The following is a 19,379-nucleotide window of genomic DNA, read 5'->3' as shown; positions in this document are numbered from 1 at the left end:
AATCTGAGGATGGAGAAGATGCCCATGCGCACTGTAGTCCAGGTGAGGAGTCACCTATCTCGTGATACTTCAAAGACTCTTCCAGGACAACAAGGTGCAATCATACGGACCCAACACTAGGCGGCGATCTATGCACAGATATGAATGTCAGCAGCCCTACATGCCAAGAACAGATGCATACTGGTAAGTAGCATATTTCTTTCAGGACTGGGGACCAAGCCCCAAGTCCTAAAATGGTTGACACCACATATTTGTTGATGTGGTGGCAGCTAATCAGATCTGATCTTTAGATCTGTTGGCTCTGAGGATCCTCCACGGATTTAAATAAACAACGTTTTTGAGCATTCATTTCTCAAACATTACTGAACAGATTTACACCAAATCACAAAAAGCACACGTTCTGGACCAAGATCTAATTTCTGCACAGTCAACTGTAATGCCATTCAGCAGTCTGATATCGCTGTTCAATTTTACTATGGATAAATAAATGGAAAAAAGCATTTTTATATATATATTTATTGGTATATCTGGTTAAAAAATGGCCTTGCTCATGAGACCAACTAATGGTTTGCCTGCTCAAGTTTGAGTTGGGCAGGCAGTCAGGTTTATGTCTACAGATTAAAATTTACTCGATCGGCATAAACCTTCCTCAGACAGCATGGAGGCAAGATGTCCATTCTATTTAGAGTGAGCAGTCGGAAGCCCCCCTTTTCTTTTTAAACTGTTCGTCAAAGGGATAGGAAAAATGTTGCAAATAAATCAATTAAAATGACCTCCACACTATGGGAGAAAGCTCCCATAGTGTTAGGGCCATTAGCTATCTAGTATTGACTCTTTCATAGATGCAAATGCTTGAATCTTCCCAGTTGTCTACGTGGGAGTAATTATATTTAGCTTATAAAAATATTGTCAGCAAAACTTAAACAAGTTAACGTGCTAACCAATTCACAAAGTTTAGAAAAAAGAACAATAGTTACTTACCTGTAATCTGTGGTTCTCCAGTATTGGTGTCTTTGATAGATTCACATGCCTGAATCATTCCCCGTCGGAGTGGGAGTCCCACGGTACATAAAAAAGCAATAATAATAGATTTAAAAAAAAAAAAAAGCAATAATATGCCAAAAATGTATAGTAAATACCAATAAAAACAAACCAGGAAGTAAAGTAGCCAAAGCTACAGTAGAAAAAACTTCCACACCTATGACTATCCTAGTCATTTTGTATAGTTCAAACTACAGCCAATTAGGCGCCAGCACCCACCAGAAGGTTCTCCCTAGAGGCTCAGGCTCTCAGATTTTCTCGCAAGGAGTGAAGGTAAACCAATATAGCCTAAAAGCCTCTGAGGGGAGGTGGGCGGGTTGCATGTGAATCTATGAAAGACACCAATACTGGAGAACCACAGATTACAGGTAAGTAACTATTGTTCTTCTCCAGTATTAGGGGTGTCTTTCATAGATTCACATGCCTGAATCAGAGTAGATAGCAGTACATATCCTTGCTAGGCAGACGCTATTAGCTTGCAAACCTGTGATGCACATAATCACGAAATATATGTATATATATTAACATAGCCCAAAGCATGATAAAATGCATTATTGAAGCATGTGCACAATGAAACAGCATAATAAGCATCTGACAGCAGCAACAGGAGGTGGGAAACAGAGGCTCACCTTAGTCGAAAAGATTACATAGAACTGCTTGACCCACTGAAGCATCGGTCTCGCTGGCTGCATCCAAACAGTAGTGTTTGGTGAAAGTATGCCTGCTAGCTCAGGTTGCCGCACTGCCGATGTGCTGGAGAGGGACTCCAGCGAACAAAGCAGTTGAGGAAGACCCTGCCCTCGTAGAGTGCACTCTAGGGGCTGCTTGCAAAGGTCCTCCTGCTTGTGCATGGCAAAAAGCGATCGCAGCAGAGATCCATATTGCAATTGTTTGCTTAGATACTGCTTGACCTTACGAATTGCACCATAGGTGATAAACAGCTGTTCGGATCTGCGTAACGAACTGTCCTTTGTAAATAAAACTTTAAACACCTCCTAATATCGAGTGTAAGCAATGTCCCTTCTGGGTAGTGGTGGAGGAAAGAAGGTCTTTAAATTGACAGGTTCGTACCGGTGGAAGTCCGGAGGCACTTTAGGTATGAGTCTTGGATTAGTGCGAATCACCACCGAGTCATTTGAGAAACTTTAAGAAAGGCTGATGACCCGTGTGAACCTGGATATAACTGATTTTTCTAGAGAAGTCAAAGCTCATAAAAGTGACACCTTCCACGTAAGGAATTACAGATCAGCTCTGTGGAAGGTCCAAAAGGAGGGCACATGAGTTGTGCTAATACCACATTGAAATGCCACGATGGTGGCGGACAACCTACCGGAGGGAAACATTCTGAAAATTCCTTGAAGAATTGTTGTATAGTTCTTGAAGAGTAAAGAGAAGTGGTCCCATCTTGTCGGTATCTGGAAACTGCTGCCAGAAAAACCCTTAGGATTGCATGAGACAATCCCTAACTTGCCAGCTGTACGAAAAACTGGAAAGATTTGCTCTGTTTTAACAGAAAAAAGGATGAAGTCCAGCTGAACGACACCAGATACAAAAAACATTTCCATTTGAGACGGTGCTCTTGCCTTGGCTAATACTTCTTTGCAATCCGCAGGATTGTCTAGATGGGCGAACGCAAGGTACTCAGGGGCCAGGCCGCTACCCTCAGAGAAGTCGGATCCGGGTGGTAAACCTGACCGCCCTGGATGAAGAGTAGGTCCGGAATTGGACGCAACAGAATTGGTTCGCAGTCCGACAGGAAAAAAGAAGCTTGGTGAACCAGTAGTGGCAAAACCATCTGGGGGTCATGAGAATCAGCCGACACTGCTCCTTCCTCATCTTCCGCAGGACATTGGGAACCAACGGTATCGGTGGAAAAGAGCAAGCAGATAATTGAGACCATTTGATCGGAAACTCATTCCCCTGAAAGTCTTTGTGGGGATGCCAACTTGCAAAGAACCGCCATTTGCTGTTAAAAAAAAAAAAAAAAAAAAGTCCAAATCTGGATGACCCCACTGCCAAAAGATTGAAACCACCGTCCGTTGAATAAGCTTCCACTCGAGAGTGGAAATTGTCGTCCTGCTGAGAGTGTCTGCTAGAATGTCCCTGTACCCGGGACATGAACCGTCAGAAGATTGAGTATGTGTCGTATTGCCCCTGCCCAAGATCCAGGGCTTCCTGAGGCAACAGAACTGATCTTGTCCCTCTCCGTTTGTTGACATAGTGCATTTGTATTGTTTGTGCGCACCAATACAGTGGCTCCTTGAAGTATTGCACGAAAAGATTTGAGGGCAAGGAAGATGGCACTTCGCTCAACAGATTGATGTGCCAGGCCCTTTCTTGCGGGCTCCATGTCCCGCTGACCTCCAGCCCTTGAAGATGCGCTACCCAACTCTCGAGGGATGCGTTTGTGTTGATTGTGTAATTTGACGCCTCCTGAAGGAAAACACACTCCTTCTATAAATTTCTTTCTTGGATTCACCAAATAAGAAAACTTCTCGCATCTGAGGAGTGATTAGTAATGAGATCTTCGAATGAACCGGAGACTTGCAACCACTGCTTTTCTAATTCCTCTAGCATCTTTCTCATGTGTAATCTGTAGTAGGAAAACCACCAGGATGCAGGTGGAGGCCGTGGTCAGGAATGACCTTGAGGATCTACTGAAAACGGACCGTAATGTACGTAGAAGAAACACCAAGTGGGAGCTGCAGGCCCGTCGTTCATGTGAGACAAACACGCTTGCTGGGTTTGTATTGATTGCTGCTCCGAGAAATGTTCATATCAGAGCTAGGACTAGTTGAGACTTGTCATGATGTGTTGAAAAAACCAGGCTTTAAACAGTGACTGCCAAGTTGGGTGTGCTGGATTGCTGGTTAAGAAGAGCGAGCCCTGATTATATATTTGTCTCAGTAAAGATGAATCTGTATGCTTTGCAGACGTAGATAGGCTGCCACTGGTGCCAGGATCTAGATAAAAACACGTGGAGCGGACCAAAGTCCAAAAGGTAGGCCTTTAATTGAAAATGCTTTTAACCTATTGAAAAACGTAGCTACTTCCTATGCTTTTGAAAAAATTGGCACATGAACATAGACACCCTGGAGGTCGAGTGCAATTATCAAGTCGTTTTGGCAGTAGTACTTTAAGACCTTCTTGAGGTACAACATTTGAATAGTTTGCGCAAAGATTTAAAATCTGGCGCTACTTCTTGACTTGCTTGTTGATGAGGAACTGAGAGTAAACTCTAACTCTGTTGTAGATTCAGAACCACTCAGACGGTCTCTGTGTGTATCAATATAGACAATTGTGCAAACGACTCGCGCAGATGAGGAGGAAGCGGTCCCCTTGAAGGTGTAGCAAAAGAGAATTTGCCAAATTCTAGAGCGTGCCCTTTTGACATAACTATTAGAACCCCCTACAGACAACTGGCATTGTTGACCAAATGAAATAAAACAGATATTCCACTGTCATCCCTCTTGGGATGGACTAAGGGTGGGTTCTAAGGTAAGTCGTTGTTTCCTTAAAGAAGTACCTCCTGCATACGATTAATGCAGTTGTAAAAATGATACGGGGTGGAACTCCTTGGAAAAAAGGATGTGGAACTGCCCTCGGGCACCACAAAAGGGTTGCTCTCTGTACTGGGGAAAAAACGAAGGCGCGGGTAGTGAGTGCTCAACATGTTGGCCAAGAAGGACTCTCTATAACGGTACGACCATTATCTTAGTGTGAACCTCTGGGCGAAGAACCGAGAGTTCTGCCAACCCTATCTCTGCAATACTGCGCCTCTGCGGGCTGTCTAAAAACTTGGAGATGCAATGTGCACTGCACGGTCTATTGTTGATGATGCACTCCTATTTTTCTGTAAAATCCTTGAAAACGTCAGCTGAGGAGTATTCGGGAATACGGGCTACCTGTGCCAATATATTAGAGTATCTCTCGTAGTGGAACCTGCTAAAAATAGCTAAAGGGTTGCCTGCTGAACTGTGGTTGCAGCCATAGTGAAAAACTTCTTCTCCCTTATAATACGAATCATCGACCTTCCCGGTCGTGATAAAAAAAGTCAAAGGAGAAGCGGAGTTGCGAGGACGTGTCTGGGCCGCCCGAGCAAAAGATGGGTCAGGTTGAAGTTGAGAGACAAGACAAGCGGGTTGAATTGTCTGGCGTTTTAAATTTGTGCTCGAGGTGTGACAGAAAACACCAGCGCAGATCTTGGGCTCAAGAAGAGGCAAAGACCTCTGCCAAATTGTAAAATTAAAGGGAAAAAACGGTCTGTTTCTGACCTTGGGACGAGGGTTTGATGAAAACGATCCACCGTTCCCTTCATGAGGAGGTTTAATCCTCCAACATCCGCCGGAGGGTAAAGTAATAGAGGTTCAGGTGTAAACCTGAGAGTCTAGCTAAGTTTTTAGCCAGTCCAAGAAATATGGCGTAGAGTAAAGAGCCATCACGCCCTCACGTGGATGCAGCGGAAACCAGTTTACGGCTAATTATTATTAAGCTAAAAGAGCACTGTGCATCAACCCAACTGGATTAACCGTCGACGAATCTAACCATTGACTGGGTTTAAGCATCAATGATAAACGAATAATTTCTTACCTGTCGGTGTAGTTTTTCAGCTTGATGATCTTTCTGGATTCATTATGCTGTGCATATTCCGCAGTCTTGTGGTTGGGTCCGGATTCGTAGTCTTTTCTTTTTTTTTTTTTCGTCGCCCAGGTTGGCGTCGGCGTCACCCCTCCTTGGGTGTATTTCCGGTGACGTCGGCATGCTTCCTGCGGAAGCTCCCACCCTTGGGCACCATCTTCGGATTCTTTTTTCCGTGTTTCTTTCGTCTCTGAAGTGATGGCAAGGTTGTATGTAGGTGAAACTTTTCAACCGCTTTGTACATAAAGTCCTTTCTACTTTTTTTTTTTTTTTAACCACCTCTTTCCTCTCCAGCCTCATCTTTCTGGCGGAGGTGGGTGGGTTCGCTAGTGAATCCAGAAAGATCAAGTTGCAAAACTACACCGACAGGTAAGAAACTATTTGTTTTGCAGCGTGAATCTTTCTGGATTCACTATGCTGTGCATAGATTTTGTAGCGGTTTCTCATTTCTGTGGCGGCTGGGTGGAAGATGAGCTCTGGTTCTTGAATATGTGCTGGAGCACTTTTTGTCCGACTTGCGCTTCCTTGTTCATCTGAACATCCACGCAGAGTGCTTCGTGAATGTGTGCACCGAAGCCCATGTTGCCGCCAGGCATATGTCTTGTATGGGTGTGTTAGCCAGGAAGGCTATTGTAGCACCTTTTTTCCTAGTGGAGTGGGCGCGTGGTCCCTCTGCTAGTTCTTGCCCTGCCCTTTTGTGGCAGAGTTGAATTGTTTGCGCGATCCATCGTGCAATAGTGTTCTTGGTTACTGCCTTTCCCATGAAACTGTTGGCAAATGACACAAAGAATTGCTTTGTCTTCCTGTGTCCCTTTGTCCTCTTGATAAAGTGCATGACCGCCCTTCTGGCGTCTAGGGTGTGTAGGGCTCGCTCAGCACTAGTGGTTGGTTTTTGGAAAAAACTCGGTATCTGTATGGACTGGGTCATGTGGAATTTGGACACCACCTTTGGCAAGAAGTGTGGGTCGGTCCTCATCACAACCCTGTCATTGTGTATTTGTATGTAGGCAGGGCTTAATTTGAGCCGGAGCTTGCCGGTGCTCAGCACCGGCACTTAATTATGGGGGCCGGGTCTATCACGCGGGATTAAGTGCACCTGTTCTCCTGCCTTAGATTTTGATTTTTTAAAGTCGTGCGTGTGTTTGCGCACTGACTGGTGACTGGCAGCAGGCACACACAGAGTGTGGCTGTGGCGCTGCTTACTGCTGTCACTGTTGCCAACTTGCCAAACTTGTTGACTCCGACCAGGTCATCGACGTCGATGATGCATGCAGCATACAGCTGCCCTGCTCTCTGCTCCCAGTTTACTCTCTCTCTCTCTCTCTCTCTAAGAGTTCCACTTCCCGGCCGCGGATCAGGGCCCCAGTGGGCGGGACGTGTTGTTTTGTTACTTGTTGCAGGGGCCAGGGCACTGGGCAGGGCTTTGCTGCAGGGGTTGGGGCTGTGCGCGCCAGAGGAAGCGACGCGTGCGCAGATTGCATGCAATTGAATGCATTGCACGCGCATTTTCTCTGCCCGCCCCAGCATACCCGCACCTCTTCCCTCGCCGAGTATCTAGGAGGTATTCGCCGCCCAAAGTTTCTGGTGGACTCGGAGTTGGGAGCGGCGAGCACTCAGCAGGTGAGGGCGAGGTGCGAGCGAGGCAGGGCAGGGGGCCTGGCAGTGGCGTGATTAATTTACTGGTGGTGGCCAGACCAGTCAGGTTTTTTTAATCATCCTGATTGGCCTACCTACCACTGCTACAGCAGCGCCTGGACAAGATGGCCTGGGCCCTGGGGGTAGGCCGGCGCCGGCCGAATTTCCGTAATAATCATCATGAGCTGCGCAGCCGCAGGCAGGTGAGGTGAGGCGAGGCAGGCAGGGCTGGCAGGCCTACCACAGCCCCATTTAGAATGTAATCGTTCCACTTCTGACGCTAATTGCAGCAATCAGGAAACTCCTGATTCATGGAATTAGTGTCAGAAGTAGAACGCGCCACGGACGCTTAAGGGGGCGGGGCTGCGGCGGCCTGTATACGTGTGTGTGTGTGAGTGAAAGAAGCAGGGGAGGGCAGGGGAGGGGAGGGGATGGGGGGGTTAGAGCGCGAATCCTTATGTGGTTTGTGTGAAAGGGAGAGACAGAACGGGGGTCTGTATGCATGACCCTGTGTGTAATGTATAGATGAGGGATATTTATAAAACACATACATTCTATCAACTTTTAGTACAACATTCTACTTTTAAATTGCTTTGATGTCATCAGAAAATGTCAATCTGCAAACGTCACAGTGCCAGAAAATATGCATATACATGCCTGCTAGTAACGGCGCTGAATGTTTGTGCAGAGCTGAACGAGGCAGATGAGCTGGCGGTGAAATCACCTCCAGTAATTGCAGATGTATTGAAATGCACTGATGGTGGTAAGCCTTGCAGCATCTAGCAGAAGCATGTGCATTTATTTACTGAGCTTACACTCCTGTTGACTCGCATGGTAACGCTAGATCCCTGTAGATATTTCTAATTTGAGCTGCAGGCGGTTCAAAATGATTTAATCAGTTGCGTTTAGTATGTTTGCATTGCAGAGCTCTCGAGGTTCCCAGTTCCACGAGTTTGGGGTTTTATATTTTTATTCTGGTGTTTGTAGTGCTAGTCACCCGATTATATTGGGACTGCAAAACCCACAATGCAAATAAACAAATCTGGCCTGGATGTGCTACTCACATGGACCTAGGAAATGCGGGTGCTGTCAGTACTATTTGATCTGTTCGCCCTGCTACAAACCCAGGTCTGCAAGTACCAGAATGCAGTGCAAGGAACTGGACCGGAAGACCCGCTTTCCCCCGATGATGGGGCTTGTTGAGTTCCGGTGCCAGGAGCCGGTTGCTTTTTGAACGTACATGGGTTTAGTGTTGAGGGTGAAGGCAGGAAAAGGTCATTTGAATATAAGTTTTGATCTTGCGGGGCTCTGTCCGGTCCGTTTTGTGTGTCTTCCTTTTGTTTGTGCCTGAGGTGTGTTGACCTACTTCTTCTGCCTACTTTTTGCTTGCTGTGCTCTAGCCTGGTTTGTAGGTTTTTGTGGTGCACTGGCCCACTTTTGCTGTGACTTGTGGCGCATCGACTGTCCTTTAATTAGACACACTACACCGCCCACAAACGCAGTTAAGTTTATGCTGTAAGCAAGTGGGCGGGCCCACCTACGGTTAATAAGGGTCTCACCCTCACCCGCTCTTCCTTTTTCAAAATTTTCCCTGAACCCTCCCCCCCCAGGACGTTCAGGCTCGCTCGCCAAAGTGAAGTACAACAATTTTTTACGCCTCAACACTTTCAAATGTCACCAGCCGCCACTGCCGCTTCCTGGTCTTCAGTCTGACACTTAAATCCACAATACCTTTACTTAAAAGGAGTCTACTCTGCAACTAAATTATAGAAAATAGTTATATAACAAACTCAAGTATCAGTCGAGGGGAGGTGAGGCGCGAGTGTAAAGATGAGATTGAGGCTACTGTTCCCTAGTTCCCACAGTGTATATGATTTAATTTACCCCCAACAAACGCCTGGCTGAAGGATCTATGAATAATGTCACTATTACACGTAAGGTTGGCATTTAACGGACGGGAGGGTTCTTTTTTAGGTTACAGAGGAATGTATTGTGCTAACTTTATATCAGGGCAAAGTCAACAGGCACATCCATTTGCACTACTTGCTCTTTTTGTGTAGTAACTAATCTGTCAAATAGCATGCGCTCCAATGTCCTTCTGGCACTGTCATAGGCCAGTCCGACTCTGGAAAACAAAGTATTAATCGAAGGCTAACACAATCTTGAATATGTTACAAGGTCCATTTGCATAACGTGCCTGCATGTGGGGGCAAAAAATGTCTGCTTCATGTGAGTGCATGTAAATCAGTCACTTCTCCCAGCTTTAGTCATGCAGGCGCCATTTTCTCCAATCACATTCTCTCTATTATAGAGCAGCCGCAGGCTCCTGCGAGCTGCTAAGCGGAATGTATAAGCTGTGTGTTCATTCTTGTGTATTTTCGCATGTATCACTTGTGTGGCTCAAAATAATACTTTTGTTAAGTGGGTTAAATCTAATAATGGAGTTGACACTACTATAGTGCAATATTTGTGGTACTTTACAAAGTGATGGAAACTAGCGTAGGAATAAAACCTTTCATGAGCTAGGTAAAAATTATTTAAAGGGCACAAAACCTTCTAGTTTCAGTGTGCATGTGAGTAAACATAGGCACAATGGATGAGTAGAGGTGATTAATTGTAAAGCATTTAGGGTGACAGACCATAGATCCTTTGCTTAATAGCCTCCATTCAACATTCCACACAAAAGCTGGCATACAAATTGACCATTTATACAAGTGTGCATATTGTATACGACTATGCTTATAATGCTGGCACTGATTCTCACACTATAAAAGTATATAATTCCTTCTTGTTGTATATAAGCTCTTTTTTTGCCAGCCCAACTATGCTACTATCTCTGAAATTGGGATAGTCGGGTATTGTCACTGGGCTTCATGATTGAATGTCTGTCAGGGGCCCTCAGAGTTTCTCGTTGCTCAAATGGGTGTAATTTCTGCTAATTTTTTTCCTGGTCTTCATTGCTTAATTTTGCCTGCGAGAAACTGTCACAGTGGTTGGAATGCCACTCATAATGACACTGAAATTATGAAAATGCCACACATAGCAATCTGAAACCTTGGCAGCTATGTGCACCGAGTAGGCAAAAATGTGAATCATGACACAATAAGAAATGGATGAATTGGGTGGAGTCTGCCTGAAACCCCGTAAGTATATTACACTGTTAGAAACCGAAACATGAATATAGAGATGATGAAGACACAGAAGAGGCTGAGCTCTGCAATCAGAGGGAGGGAGCACCTTTTCACGGACTCCCTTTCTAATGGATTTCAGTTTTTTAGAAAATGCAAACGCCATGCAAGAAGGGGCTTGTGAAGCCTGCCCTTGTGAGAAGATGCAGTGAAACAATTACATTATTTCCCTGCTCATTTTACTTCCTAAAATTCAGGGACGAAAACAACTGTTATCTGTAGCACTGTTTTCGTTTGGAGTTGTAGAAAACACAGGGTCAGCTGCATCTCTTCCATTAGCTCTTGTGCAGCTTAAGCTGGCTGTGTGCCTCCGACCTTCGTATGTTCATGGATCTTAGTGGCAAAATGTAGGATTTTAAACTGCTTTGTACAGGGTAAATAGGTGTTACCTTAACAGTATTTTCCTATTATTTTTGATTGACTACTTTTGAAGCACATAAAATTCAACCCAGTGGAAAAGATATATGAATCAAATACACTCATTAAGTTTTTAAAAAATGGCATTGTTAGGACAAAAGGCTCATTTGCATGACTGCCTATGTGCCCTGCCAGCTCTGCATGCCCAACCTGCATTCCAGTGATCCTAGGTTTCTGACTTTTGCCATGACGCACACTAATCCCATGTGTGTAAATTATCTAAGGAACAATCTTTTGATAATAATAGGTTCTGGACCCGGTCCTGAACCAGGAGGGTTGCACCAAGCATCCTGATTTTATTGTGAGTTTACTGGTTTCATGCCTCGAGCGCGGAAATGGCCGTGTACGATTGTTGAATTACAGTGGGTGGCCTGTACCTGTGAGGCGTGAATACACAATTAGAAGCGCAGTCATTTGAAGTTCTGCTGCTCACGATGATTCTGGAGTCCCTGAACACAACATTCCATGCGTTGTGCATGTTTGTATGTGTGTGTGGATTGTTGTGCGTGTGTTGTGTTCGATGTGCCCGGAGCAGCGAGACACGCTTCTTGCACTCCCAATGTTATTTACCTTCTAGTAGGTCACATTTTTCGCGTGTCCCTTTTAAATGCATTAGTCGTTTAAGCTACTTTACTACAAAATTGTGCTTTAAATGCACTTTTCATTTAATCTTTTTCAAAATGTTCACAGGACAGGGGGACCTCCTATAAAATCCTTACTTGCGGGAAGGCTCCCTTGCTGAAATTCAGGTCGGGTATTGCATCTGACTTTCAGCTCTGCCAGTTGAGGATGTGGGCGGAGCCAATACAGTAATTGGGTAGAGAAAGTGGGTGGAGCCAGGGAGGAAGTGGGTGTGGCCTCCGAAAAAATTTTGAGCACCTGGACTTCATATTTTACAAATTAAGCACTGTATGTAGGGTTCCTGTAGCGTTAGTGCTTGAAGCTCGCTTACTCTGCCTAAGGACGTTATTGCAACCAAGAAAGCTGTTTTCATGGTCAGCATTTCTAGTGAGGCCTTGTGGAGTGGTTCAAAGGGCTCCTTCATGAGTTCCGTTAGGACTATGTTCAAGTTCCATGCCGGTGGCGGCACACGCTTGGGTGGTGCGATCTTCTTCGCTCCTTCCAGGAACCTCTTCACAACCTGTGATGTGAAGAAACTCCTGCCCATCTCACCCCTTGTGTAGGCGACTATCGCAGCCAAGTGGACTCTCAAGGAGGACGAGCTGAGGTTCTTCTCCAGCAAGTGCGTGAGGTATTTTAGCACTGTGGAGTCCTTCATTTTATTGTGAAGTCTCTCTTTCCTGCACCACATCGTGAATCTCTTCCACTTTGCCACATAGCATTTCCGTGTGCTGGGCCTTCGTGCCTCCCGAAGGACCCTGAGGGTGCTCTCTGGCAGTCTCAGGTGTGCGAACTCTATGTCCTCAGGAGCCATGCCACTAGGCTCAGGCTCTCTGGCTCTGGGTGCAGTACCTCTCCGTTGTGCATGGAGAGCAGGTCTTTTCTCCTGCCGAATCTGTGGGGTGCACGGTCATCTCCATGATCTGCGAGTACCATGTCTGTCTGGCCCACTGTGGCGCGACCAGTATCAGGGTCATGTTGCTCGCTCTGCACTTGCTCAGTACTCTGTGTATCAGTGGTATCGGGAGAAAAGTGTACGCAAATGTCCCGGACCAATCTATCCATAAGGCATTCCCAAGGGAGCCCTCTTCGGGTTGTCTGGATGCGAAGCTTTGGCATTTTGCATTCTGGCGTGTTGCAAACAGGTCCACTGATGGCGTTCCCCACCTGTTGAACAACCACCTCGTCTCCTGAGCATTGAGCTCTCACTCGTGGGATGCCGATGTCTGCCTGCTGAGCCAGTCAGCTTGAATGTTCTCCTTCCCCGGTAGGTGTATGGCCAGAAGGTCCATGTTGAGGGGAATGGCCCATCTCCATATCTCCAGCGCCAGTGTCAGTGTCGAAAGCGCGGTTGACTGTGTTCCACCCTGCTTGTTGATGTAGAACATCGCTGTGGTGTTGTCCGTCTGCAGCAACACCTTGTGCTTGTACAGTCTTGTTTGGAATGCTTTCAGTACCAGGAAGATTGTTTTCAATTCTAGGTAATTGATGTGCTTTGTCGCATCTGTTGGTGTCCACAGACCCCTCACTTTGAGTTCCTCCATGTGAGCGCCCCATCCCTTCAGGGATGAGTCTGTGGTGATGGTCACAGTTGGTGTTGGGGGTGTTAGAGGCTTTCCCTTGGTTATGTTCTCCATGGTCCACCATGCCATCTCCTTCTGCACTGTGTGCGTCACAACCACTAGATCCTCCCAACTGCCTGAAGCCTGTGACCATTGTTCCTGGAGCCATTCCTGGATGGGTCTCATGTGAAGTCGTACATGTCCGAGCTTGTCCCCTCCGGTAGAGGCGAGTTTCCCTCACCAGGGCCCTTGCTCTCCTGTCGCTGGGGAACACCTTGCCCTGTGAGGTGTTGATCTGTGCCCCCAGGAAGATCTTTACTCGCTCCGGCTCCATTGACGATTTCTTCCAATGGATGGAGAACCCCAGGTTTATTAGCGTGCTCATCACTGTATGTGCGTCTTTCTTGCATTTCTGGTAGGAGTTTGCTTTCACTAACCAGTCGTCCAGGTAAGGGTATACGTGTATTCCCTGCCTTCGCAGGTGCGCTGCGACTGCCGCGAGGCACTTTGTGAAGACCCTCGGTGCTGATTTTAGCCCGAAGGCTAGTGTTGTGAACTGGTAGTGGCTTTCTCCGATCGTGAACCTGAGCATATGCTTGTGCTTTACGTTCATTGGGATGTGCATGTAGGCGTCCTTGAGGTCTATCGTGACCATGAAGTCTCCGATCTGCAATTGCGGTAGCACCTCCTGCAGGGAGGTCATTTTGAATTTTTGTGTTCTTATAAATTTGTTCAGGAACCTCAGGTCCAGGATGGGTCTCATCGACCTTTGGCACGAGGAAATACGTTGAGTATATTCCCTTGTTTCTTTCCTTGAAGGGAACCCGTTCTATGGCCTGCTTTTATAGGAGCTCCTTTGCTTCTTCCTGAAGCCGCTCTAGCTGTTCGTTTGCTAGTGGCTTTCTCTTTGGTCTCCTGCTTGGTGGCGTCCCTTCCAATTCTATGCAGTATCCGAATTGGATGATGTTGAGGATCCATTTGTCTGATGTGATCTCTCTCCATTCCTGGAGGTAGAATCTTAATCTTCCACCCACTGGTGTTATGTGGTGGTAGGTGTCCAGTTTGTCTTGACCCCTTTGTATGTGTTGCCCCCTGGGATCTTTTCTGTGGGCGGGCACACGGATCTGTTCGAAGTCATTTAGAGGCGGGCTGCTGGCCCCCTCTTTTATGCTGTCCTCGTCCATTTCCTCTCCCTCGAAAGGACTGGCCTCTTGACTGGTACTGCCAGGACTGCTTCTGCTGACTCGCCTGCGCCTGCGAGTCCGTCTGGTGCGTCTGTTGGAAAGCCTGGTGTGAAGTACCTGGCTGGTTTCCACCCCTTCCGCCGGGCCTCCGTGACTGGGTGCCCCTCCTGTTGCCTCTGAACTGCAATGCTCCCATGGATCTTGCAGTTTCATTGTCTTTCTTTAGTTGACTGAGTTTGTCGTCAACCGTTGTTCCGAACAGCGTCTCGCCGTTGAACGGTGTGTTCAAGATGCTGTGTTGAACCTCTGGTTTGAAGCCCGAGATTCTGAGCCATGCGTGTCTTCTTTCGGTGACACCCATCATCATGAGCCTGCTGGAGGGGTCTGCTCCATCCAGGGCCGTCTTGAGGCAACAATTTGCCGCATTCTTCCCGTCTTCCATCAGTTTCTCGGCCTTCTGCCTGGCCTCCTAGGGCAGGTCTTTCACCAGCCGTCCCAGCTCCTCCATGATCTGGTACATGTGCCTGTTTATGAGGGCATTGGAATTAGCCATGCGCCAGTGGGTCGCGGCATTCCGTTCGATCCTCCTGCCCACTAAGTCCATCCTTTTGCTCTCCTTATCAGGTGGTGGGCCAGAAGTAGTGGCCACGTTGGCCCTCTTCCTTGCTGTGGCCGTGATGATGGAGTCAGCCGAGACCATGCCTCGAATGTAGGCTGGGCCCTTTGATGAATGCTTGTACTTCTTTTCCGTTCTGGGAGTAACTGCCTTGCATGTTGCGGGCTCCCTGAATGCTTCCATCCCCTGCGCCAAGACGCTATCGAGCATAGGCAGATACTGGCTCCTTGTTTGCGTGGGGAGTAATGTCTCGAGAAGAAAGTCTGCTTTTTGCTTCTCTTCGTCAAGCTTGAGTTTAAAAGCTGCTGCCTCAGACTTTATCACCGAGTTGTAGGCCCCGATGTCATCCGGCGGCGATGGCCTCGAGAGATATGTGTCGACCGCCTCTTCCGGGCTCTCGGTGTCGACATCTAGGTAATCCTCCTCCTGCGGGTCTGAGGTGGCCGACTCGGCGTCCATTCTGCTGTCCTCTTCTTCCCCACAGCTGTAACTCTAGTAGGGGTTCTCGTCATCTTCCTGGTCGTCGACCATTTCGACGCCAGGCTCATGCTCCTCGACGTTTTCGTCTTCCTCCTCGACCAGATCTAGCACGGGTGGCTTGGTCTTGTGGGGAATCGTGAAGACTCATCTTGGCGTCGAAATCTTTCTTCCGCTGCAAGATGTTTTCCATTTCGGCTTCTAGTCGCCTTCTTTTCTTCTCCATCTCGGCTGCGTTGTCCGCGCCGGGATGTTCGGCCCCTCTCTTCAGCGCCTGGCTTGGCGGCGAGATTTTCGGTGCCGACGACTTGGACGTCGAACTGGGTTTCGGGTCCCTGGACGGCGTGGGGGCTTTAGGGTCTTTCTCCCTCTGCGTCGATCGTTCCCTTTCGGGGGCGATTTTCGACGACTTCGGCTGTTCAACAGCTCTCGGCGCCGGTGACTCCTTCTCAGAGGATCCGCTGGGCCTGTGGGTAGTCGCCGACGTCAGGTGTTTCTGCGTCTGCGCTTTCGGGGTCTTGCCCTCGTTTTTTCGAGACTCAGAGTCTCTCGTGTTCTTGGGGAACGACGAGTCTCCTACCTTATCCGATTCGGTCTCTACGACCGTGTAGCTGTCGTCTTCGGCAGCAGCGTTGTCCTCTTTCCGAGGACATCCCCAGCTCGTACAGCGATGGCGTCGGGGCTTTTCCTTGGAGTGTGGCGTGCTCTACCCTCTGGCTCTTTCTCACCCGAAGGGTCTTCGGGGCGAAGGCGGAGCAGGCGTTGCAGTCCTCGCTTCTGTGGTCTACCGGTAGGCAAAGGTTGCAAACCGGGTGTTGGTCTTTCTGCGCGTACTTGTGGTGGCAGTTACGGCAGAACTTTAACGGCGTGTTGTCCATCATTGAGTGTTCAGGCCTCCCTGGCCGCGTGGACGTCGACGATCGTCGAAGTCCTTGATGATTTTCCCTTCTTTTTCGCTGGTCTTTGATCGGCGAAGTCTTCCTTTAGTCTTCTCGTGAATTTCTTCAATCTCAGTCTTTTCCTAGAACTTTCTCCAAAAATGTCTGGAGCCCAACGGGAACGATCCAGACCCGACCGCGGAAAAAAGAATCTGAAGATGGCGCCCAAGGGTGGGAGCTTCCGCAGGAAGCATGCCGACGTCACCGGAAATACAACCAAGGAGGGGTGACTCCGATGCCCACCTGGGCGACGAAAAAAAAAAAAAAAAAAAAAAAACAGACTACGAATCCGGACCCAACCACAAGACCGCGGAATATGCACAGCATAGTGAATCCAGAAAGATTCACGCTGCAAAAGTGTGGCTCACTGGTTAGAAGCGGCAGACCCTGAAGCAGAGGTCGGTCCAGGACCAGGGTTCAATTCCCGACGCGGCAGGGTCTTGGGTCAATGTCCGTGGACTTGATAATTCTAGCCTAGGTGCCTACGCTAACCATGGGTCCCACTCTGCAACTCTGGGCGATAGCTTGCTTAATCTCCACAACGGCCCCAGCAGCGCCGGGGATGCCTGGCTTCACCTTGGGGGTGCCCTCTCACAGGGAAAGCCAGGACGGGTTCCCCAGCGGTATACAGCGCCAGGACACCATGTAACGAGGTAACAGTGCGCTTTACAAGTATACATACATTACATTACAATGAGGCCAACACGAAAAAACGAGGCCATTTGTGTAAACCTAACAAACTACTGAAGCCCAACGTCTATGGAGCCGACCCTCGACGTGGCCACAGTCGACGAGCCCGCCATCTACGCAGTTTTGCTGTCAACGAAACTAGTCCTCGACTATGCCAATACTCGACAAAGATCACCCTCAACGAGGATGATTGTCGACGGAGTACATTGTCGACAAAGGATACAGTCGATGAGCCCCAATGGGCCAACTGTCCATGGGCCACCTGTCCATGGGCCATACAGCTGACGGGCCACCTGTCAATGGGCCATATAGCTGACGGGCCACCTGTCAATGGCCAACCGTCGACGAGGCTCTCCGTCGACGAGGCTCTCCGTCGACGAGGCTCACCTCACTGTCCACGAGGCTCCTTGTCAGCGAGGCTCACCTCACCGCCGACGCTCTCCGTCGACGAGGCTTTCTCCCCGTCGACAAGTCTCTTTGTCAATTTCGCAATTCCGTGCGAATTACAATCAGTCCACAAGAGGGCACTGTCCCCATTGTCATCAACGGAATCCTGGAGCCATTGTTGACGTAGAGCACCAGTGACCGCAGAGATTGTCGTCAAAGAATACTTTGACTGTATCGTCGACAAGCTGGCACATTTTCAATCAGAAAAGTGTGCAGAGTGAGTCTAGACGCCTGAGAGTAAATCTCATGGGCGTAGATGGGGGAGGCAGACTCAAAGAAGGTCAGAGACCCCTTAATTTCGATGTTACTTCAACTGGTGAAGAAGAGGAGAAACATCATTTCAAACCATTAAGGTGCAGTACAAATAAAACAAATCCTCCCACATCAGAAGGGGGTATAGCCTAAGCACAAGACATACCCTTCTCCTCCTACCATGTCAGAGACAGGCTGGTCCATATACTCTTCATGAGGGTTCACAGGAAAAGGTTTCAGCTTTCCACAAGCGACGCAGGGTCTGCGGATAGACTTCGTGTAATTAGACATTACAAAACTTTTAAGACAAATGAAGAAAATTGAAGAAAACTGAGCAGAGCTCAGGGAGACTCCCTTCACACAACGTGCGGTAGAAAATCTGAGAGCCTGAGCCTCAGGGGAGAACCTTCTGGTGGGTGCTGGCCCCTGATTGGCTGTAGTTTGGACTATACAAAATGACTATCCTAGTCATAGGTGTGGAAGTTTTTTTACTGTAGCTTTGGCTACTTTACTTCCTGGTTTGTTTTTATTGGTATTTACTATATATTTATGGCATATTATTGCTTTTTTATGTACTGTGGGACTCTCACTCCGACGACGGGGAATGATTCAGGCATGTGAATCTATGAAAGACACCCCTAATACTGGAGAACTAAAGTTCAGCCAATCAGAGAGCAGCTCTTGAGGCACTCTTCTTCTCTGGTGTCACCATAATTCACATTTCTTAGCGGAAGTCATGTGAGAGGAAGTCTTCCTGCTCAGTTCATCAGTGTTTCAGGTGGTTTACTTCAACTAGACCGTTCTAAGACAGGCCTCTGCAGGTCATTCAGATCTTGTGGGAAGCCCAGATTATTTTTCAAGGATCTGCACAAGGTATGCTTATGTTGCCTTCATCCCCACCATAAACCTATAGACTCTGCAAGCACTGCTGAACTTTTCCGGGAAAAACATTGTAAGACAGTGAAGCCTAGTTCCAGAAATAGAATCTTTTGAACAACTTCCATCTGGGGAGGCGGGATAAGAATCATCATCTTACTTCATGAAAAGAGTAAGGGATGAGGAAAAACGCTCCTCTGAAGAACCCTTCAAGAAAATTGTCAAGACAAAACATACTGAAAACAGCTTAGATGTTGAGAAACCCTGGAAAAAAAAATCTTTTTCTCCGTCTGACCAAAGAACATCTGAGACAAGACCTGAACCCTTAACTCACTGAAAGAGGGAGTTCTTTGGAGAAAAAAAGTGTTAATTGACCAGACATCGACAAAATAGGTGTTGATTAAAATACAGTTGACAAGACATTCAAAGATGTATTTAAGGTTTATTTCAGAGCACACGACTTCTCATACGTGTGTCCGGGCACTACGATCCAACCACTAACGGTCAGAAGCGGAAATAAATTAGAAGGCCTGGCTAAACGGACAGGTTTTTAAATCCTGTTTGAAGGAGTTCTCATCTTTCATGACAAGTAAATGACAAGGGAGAGCATTCCACCTAGAAGCGGCCCATTTCTTCCTCTTAGTTTTGGGCATACCAGCCAGAAGGCTGGCAACTACCACTTCTACTGCATGGTCAACAACTTGTAGTTGATAATATAATTTACAACACAGTCATCAGCGTTGATTGTACTGTTGCCAACCATATCATTGACTAGTTCATCACTGGAATAAGGCCCA

General features: G+C 47.5%; 1 protein-coding gene and 1 pseudogene across 3 annotated transcripts in view; both read right to left on the bottom strand.

Moving 5' to 3' along the window:
- Positions 1-19,379, bottom strand: part of PCGF1 (polycomb group ring finger 1) — a 174,431-nt gene that overhangs the window by 14,101 nt on the left and 140,951 nt on the right. The gene's annotated exons all lie outside the window — the stretch shown is intronic.
- LOC147725679 (uncharacterized) lies at positions 2,954-13,865 on the bottom strand (annotated as a pseudogene).

The sequence above is a fragment of the Lissotriton vulgaris genome, chromosome 3_2, assembly GCF_964263255.1.
Source record: "Lissotriton vulgaris chromosome 3_2, aLisVul1.2, whole genome shotgun sequence".
NCBI classification, from domain to species: Eukaryota; Metazoa; Chordata; class Amphibia; order Caudata; family Salamandridae; genus Lissotriton; species Lissotriton vulgaris.
This window is presented reverse-complemented; position numbering and strand designations above follow the sequence as displayed.